Source organism: Neopsephotus bourkii, unplaced genomic scaffold (assembly GCF_033783945.1).
Source record: "Neopsephotus bourkii isolate Nb327-2 ecotype Australia unplaced genomic scaffold, CSIRO-AGI_Nbou_v1 NB_1433, whole genome shotgun sequence".
In the NCBI taxonomy this organism is placed as follows: Eukaryota; Metazoa; Chordata; class Aves; order Psittaciformes; family Psittacidae; genus Neopsephotus; species Neopsephotus bourkii.
The window spans coordinates 1,406,540-1,412,988 of record NW_026901910.1 but is presented as its reverse complement, the minus strand read 5'-3'; positions in this window follow the sequence as shown (position 1 = coordinate 1,412,988).

Genomic DNA, 6,449 nt, shown 5'->3' with positions numbered 1-6,449 from the left:
CTCCATGACTAAGATCTTGAAGTCTTCAAAGAGGATTCTGACTGTTAGCAAGTCTTCTCTTTTTTTTTTCCCCTCTCATAATGAGCACAGCCCTTCTCCAAAAAAAGCTGGTGTCGCTTTGCAGATGGTAGACATCTGCAAAAGAAATGCATCATCTTGCATCATCTTGTATTGCTTATTTTATTACTATAGGCACAGAGCCATTTATGTGTTACCTAACAACTACCTTGTTAGAGATGAAACTTATCCTGTGAACAGAGCTAATACCATGCATCCCAGACATCACCCTAATCCTATTGTGACAGCCTGATTAGCATTTATGCTAGCCTAAGACCTTTTACCTGTATATGTAAATACGACCTGCCACATCTACTAATGTGAAATGCTTTATATAGCACACAATGCCCTGCCCTGCAAGTGCATGGAGAGCTTGTCTGCATTCTATCATTTGGTATTCAGGAGATTGGAGATTACAGTGCAAGAACAGCAATGATAAAAACTGACTTCAGGAATCAAGGCAAGATTCACCAGACAAAGCTTTGAAAAACATAATCTGGAATGAATGGGAAACAGCTGTATTGGCATCACTTGGTGATTCTCACAAGAGAACATGCACCTTATGTATGCTACCAGAGTGGTTATGGCAAAGATTAAAATATTAATGTAGTGCCAAAAGATTTCAGAGCTGAACTTTAACATCCTGAATGAGGCAACTACCCAAATGTGTCTGAGTAGTTGCCTCAAAAACAACCTGATCTGGTTCCAGGATATTATGTATCCCCAAGCCTCGATCCAGTCTTTGGTAATAAAGCAGAGGATCTATTCAGTTCAAGAACAATGAATCTGCCTCAACAGCAAGACATTTTTAGGACCATTTCTTTCTCACTGCATTTCAGCACTATCTTAAGATCATTATGCAAAAATAGAAACATTACTTTCCTCATATTTTTATCCTCTCTAAAATATTTTGGGAGACATATAAGGCTGAAAACAAAATCAGAGGTTGAGATTCTATTACTAGCCTTATTTTTCTATGCCTTAAATCTATCTGCAACTAAAAATGCTAAGGAAACAGAAGGTAACCCTGAAAGGCAGGAGGAAATGCTGCATGATGCCTTAAGCTATGCTCAGGGGCGGTTTTTAAATGGAATTTTTCCTTCTTCTGTTTGAGTGACTGTCTACCTGTGGGGTTTTTATGCAATCAGCATAATCCTGCTTAGCTGCCTTTCAGCTAGAGGGAAATTTAAAGCACAGTACTACTGCTGCTCAAGTTGTTTCAGAGAACTTGACTTCAGAGGCAGTTGCAGTTCTTTATAGCTGGTGATACAATTGGACAGTTTGTGGAACAGCAGATGACAAAGCCTTCTGGTTACTGTTTAAGAGCAGGACGTAAATAATAGAAACTAAGGGGAACAGTGAAGACCCCTAGTAGGAAGCCGAAGACCCTCTTTCAGTTCTGATGGAGGGGATTTTGAGCATAAAGTTTCGTAGCAACAAGTCTTATAAGGGTAAATATCCCCAGCAAGTGGCAGTCTTCTCGGGCTACAGTGCAGATGGGTCTCCTCCAAAATACATGCTGTATGCCAGTTACAAAACAATACAAAAACTGTTTGCAGAGCTAATATTGCTTCTTTAACATTGCATTTCCTTTACTGCCATGGTTTCAAATCTCCATTTATTCCCTGGTTTTATTTTCTCCCCTAATGAAGACAGAAGCTTGCATTTTATTTATAACTTGCACGCATCCCCCATTGCGTAATTCTGTTTACGATGTCACCTACTTAGTACAATTTGCTTGTGCAGAAATGGAAAGAATGGCAAGATGCAACTTCTGGAGGCTTGAGTATGAAGGAGCTACCTTTGCCCCATTTGGAAAGAAGCATGGACCGCTCTTGTGGCAAGGAAGAGGAGCAAAGGGTTATAAAAGACCTTTTATGCTGTCTCATGGGTACCTTGTTTACTGTTTGGGGATGGGGAAACATTCATTAAGTTGCTAACTGTAGCAGCTTTGGTCATTTATGCTTTAGATATGTTCAGTGGAAAAAAATCTGTTCAGCTTGTGACTAAATGTGAAGTGGAGCTCCATGTTGATAGAATGTGGTTTCTCATAACTTTTCATATGTGCTTGAATGTTCCTGTCAGTCATATTTATACTTTTTTAAATAAAAGCAGATTGAGGGATGGATTTTTCCAATTAAGATAACCATTTATTACTTGCTACCAAATGTTTAGCCAGAGACATCGTAATGTTCTAGTGTCTTCTATTCTACTTTTGAGTATACTGGTTTTACACTTGTGTTACTCCACATAACGTGATGGTGAGTCTTCTCATTAACATTAGTATAAATGAAAGTAGAACAGCTGATCTTTTAAAATAGCTAGGTATGTGATGGTTATGCTATTATTTAGAGGCACTGGGTGATGGATATGCTTTAAATGCCTTGGCTAACTGTAATGCTTCAAATTAAAACAAATACTAGTGATACCATGGCAAGAGTGTAAAAGAACAGGCAATTAATCCTGATGTAGTCCTTAAAACCCCCTTGTTTTCTGTGATTCTGATCAGCTGAGAGTCTCTCTTCTGAATTGAAACATCCGATTTGACTGGACAGAATAAAAAGATTAAAATGAGACATTTATTGCACAATGTAAGTGTAGTCATTTTATACATGGAAGCATACACATTAAATTTAAAGTTGTCACTTCAAAGATGGAAGATTTATTTCCAAAACTACATGGGAAGTAACTGCCAGATAACATCTAGGAATGCCATTAGATTGTGGATGACAGTTCCATTTTGTGTCAAACTGACATACTATCTTCATTAAGTCTCTTTGCCTGGATATTTTCATGAATGGGTTAACAGCAGTCATGTGCATATTTTCTTAGTTCTGTGCATGGAACAATTACCAATGTGCACAGCTGTGACAAGCTGAATCCGAGTAGGACAAATGCTGAGATCAGTGTTAGAGTTTTTTCCAGGTACAGAGATGGTTTTAGTGCCAAGACTCTGAATTTCTGGACTGTAATTTTACCTCTCAAATTCTGATTACTTGTTTTTTATGCCTGTGGTTTATGACATCACTAGAAGAGCCTTAATAGTTAGTTTTGTAAAGCTTTACTATCTAAAAGAGGAAGGAAAGATACTTCTTTTTTTTTTTTTCTTTAAGACTCCCTTACAAAATACTCTGTGACAAAGAGAAGGATATTTTAAGGGATGTGTATTATGTGCTTGTATTGCCTACCTGTGAAGAAAAATATTGATTTAAGGTGCATTTTGTGTAGTGGTGTTATCCATCATAATAAATATGCAGCATGGAGCAATGCTTTGACCAGAGAGACTTTTGAAGTGCATTCCCTTAGTGTGCCACTAATTATGCCCATTTTCTGTAGCCTACAAGTAAGTAATAAGTCTACTTTGTGGTTTTTAAATCTGGGTCTAATGGTTCCTACAGAAAACACCAAGTAATTCTTTGCAGACTACCTCTCCTTAATGATGCTAGCAGAAGGGGCAAATTGATAAAAGTTATTTATGTTGCTTTTCAATGATGAGCATACAACAGCTGTCATTATAGCAATGGCTATTACTGTCCTGTTGCATCAGGTTTGAATCTTGGGATTTGACCTCAGTAGCAATTTTAGATTGTAAACTTTTCTCAAAGGCTGACTACAAAACATAACTGTCTGCTATGTTATTTCTTCAGTTTGACAGCTGAAGTCCTCTCTTGACCCACACGATGCTTTCAAGTCATAGAGAATTTCCAGTGCATCCTGTAATAATTCTGCCTCAGATACCAACCAGTGAACAGTTGTGTCAGGCGAAGGGAATGCTGCCTACAGAGGGTTATTTTGCAATCTTTCTATGGTGCTGAAGCTCCACCTACTCTGTGAAATGCCTTTACAGTTAAATCTCTAGATTACTTGTTCTTGTATTTGCATAGTAGAAGTAGCATTAATTTACCATTGCTGCTGTTTTTAAACCTGGGAGTAAACTTGGTCCAAATTGCCTGCTCATTTTTGTGCAAACTACCCAATGAAGTCAATAACTGAAACTTGTTTCAATTATTATTTGTGTGATATGCCATTTTTAATTTATAGATTAAGGAAAAGAAATGCATGCACATGGCCCATACACATCTGTTAATAGCAAAAAAAAAGGGGGGGGCTGGGGGAGATGTTTCAGATAATGTAGTTCATGTTTTTGGAATGCTGCTACAAGTGAAATGGTGCCCCTTGCTTCTCCTATACTCTGCTTTGTCACAGATTTGAAGAGGGATTGGGATGTTTATTACACTGACTTCTACGTGAGTACTTTCTTTTACTTACCCTGAGGATTACTGGATGAAGGATTACTCAATAGAAATGAAGATATACTGTATCTCTAATACAAACTACTCAGTATATAATAATTCATGCTATTAGTTCTATGTAACAATCTTTCTTCACATATCTTTTTGTTCCAATGTTATGCAATGTCAGCTTTTAGGGAAAAGAGTTGCTTTAGATTGAATGTTCTGTGTGAGACTATAGTTCAACACATACAAATACTGTTTTGCAAGTATTTTGCTGTATTGCTGAGATGATGACAGCTTTCATAGGAAAGTCTGCTTATAAAAATGGACAGTTGCATCTTATGAGTTAGTGTTATAGCTCCTTGTTCAATATATAATGACCTGTGCACTCCCAGATCTCTTATTATGAATGCTATAAGTGTAATTTTTACAAGGTAGCTGTCTATCTGGATGTTCTTTGTAGTGAATGGAAAGAAATAGACACTTGTGTAAGGCCTCTGGGAACCAGAACTAATTCTACAAACTACTTCTGACAGTACTAATAACAGTATGCCATCCCAGTCTCTTTTCTCTGTAGGAAGTGATTGGACACTAATCTGGCTGAATGCAAAATAGTTTATTTAACTGCTCATTATAGAGACTCAGAAATTCTCTAGTGCTGGAAATCCAGCTGGTGGAGACAGTATAAAATAAGACCACATCTCATGAAACCATGTTTTGTTATCTTTGGGGGGGTTACTTTTTTCTGGGACAAGCTCATTGAGAAAGTTGATGGCAGAGAGGAGGGGAGACCCAAGGAGAAAGCAGATGGCTCACAAGTATGTTTATCCACATTTGTCAACCAGCAGTTGAAAGGATGGAGAAACAAGGTGGGAGTCTCGCAAGATGTTCTGGTTTGATGGATGATAAGAGATCCTGCCTCTCTCATACAGCCGCTAGTTGATTTAATCTGCTGAAGTTGTGTGATAACAGATGCAATCTTACTTTTCCTCTTATCATAAAGAGTACACTACCTAATGTGTTCAGAAAGTAGCTATTTTCAGGATAAAGGATATTTTTTCTTCTGAGGGTTATCACAAACAAATACTCTTAGTGAGAGGCTGGGTTTCTATTCCAAAAATGTCTGAGCTGAGCATCTGCATGACCTGCAAAACCTGAATTTAATACTGGCATCTTCCTGGATGAGTGACCTTATGTTGGGGGTGAAGGGGAAATACACAGTCCAAGAATGTTTGTCTGCAGAATAGTGGAGCCTGGTGTGAACTGGGAGAGGAGGGAGTCAAGTAATGGCCCATGGCATGGTTGAGCAAGGTTGCTCTCTGCAGATAATCAATCCAGTATGAGGCTAGGTAGACCAAAGGAGCAGAGAAGGCATGTTTTCAATCACAGTGCAATAAGCAATTTTGTTGTTTCTTTCAGAGAAAGGTTTTTATAAAATGAAAAGGGGGAAGGGATTGCTCAAGCAGAAAAGTATAAAAGAATATGATCTGCCCTGGAATGATCCTTGGGATCACTAACAGCAAAATACCGGAATGGACTGACTGAATTATAATATTATTGAAATATTGGTGTCAAATTGTGTTCAAAGGGTATTGTCGGTTTACCTAAGCAATCTATTCTCTGCCTAAATGGTTTCTACCTGGCAGTTTTCTCCTAAAATGTCTCTCATTAGCAGTCCTTATGTGTTCACAACTACTCTAGGCATTTTTAATTTCATTTTAAACAGCAACTACAATTAGCCAACTAAGCCAAATTATTTTGCATATTATGACAGAAGTCTACTTCAGTTTAAGTGCTTTTTTCTAATACCAATGAAATGAAAACATAAACTGTAGGCTACACCTGAATGAAATAAAAGCTTAAATTTTATTGTTTTTTCCTAAGAACGTTCTCCCCCTTAAAGCAGAGATCCCAAAGCAAGTAAATACTATGCTCAAGTAATGATGGCTCTTTGAAATCCCTGTAGTTTAGGAAGCTGCTGGAGGACCACTGTTAAGACATGATAGTCTGACAAAGACAGGCTTTGTTGACTGTAATGTAAATCTAATTCAAAATGGACTTCCACCATTATCTTTTTCTGTAAACCCTCAATTGAATTCACATGATCCTTGATACTACAGCTGAGTGTCCACTGCCTCTCAGATCTTGAAGAGTCGC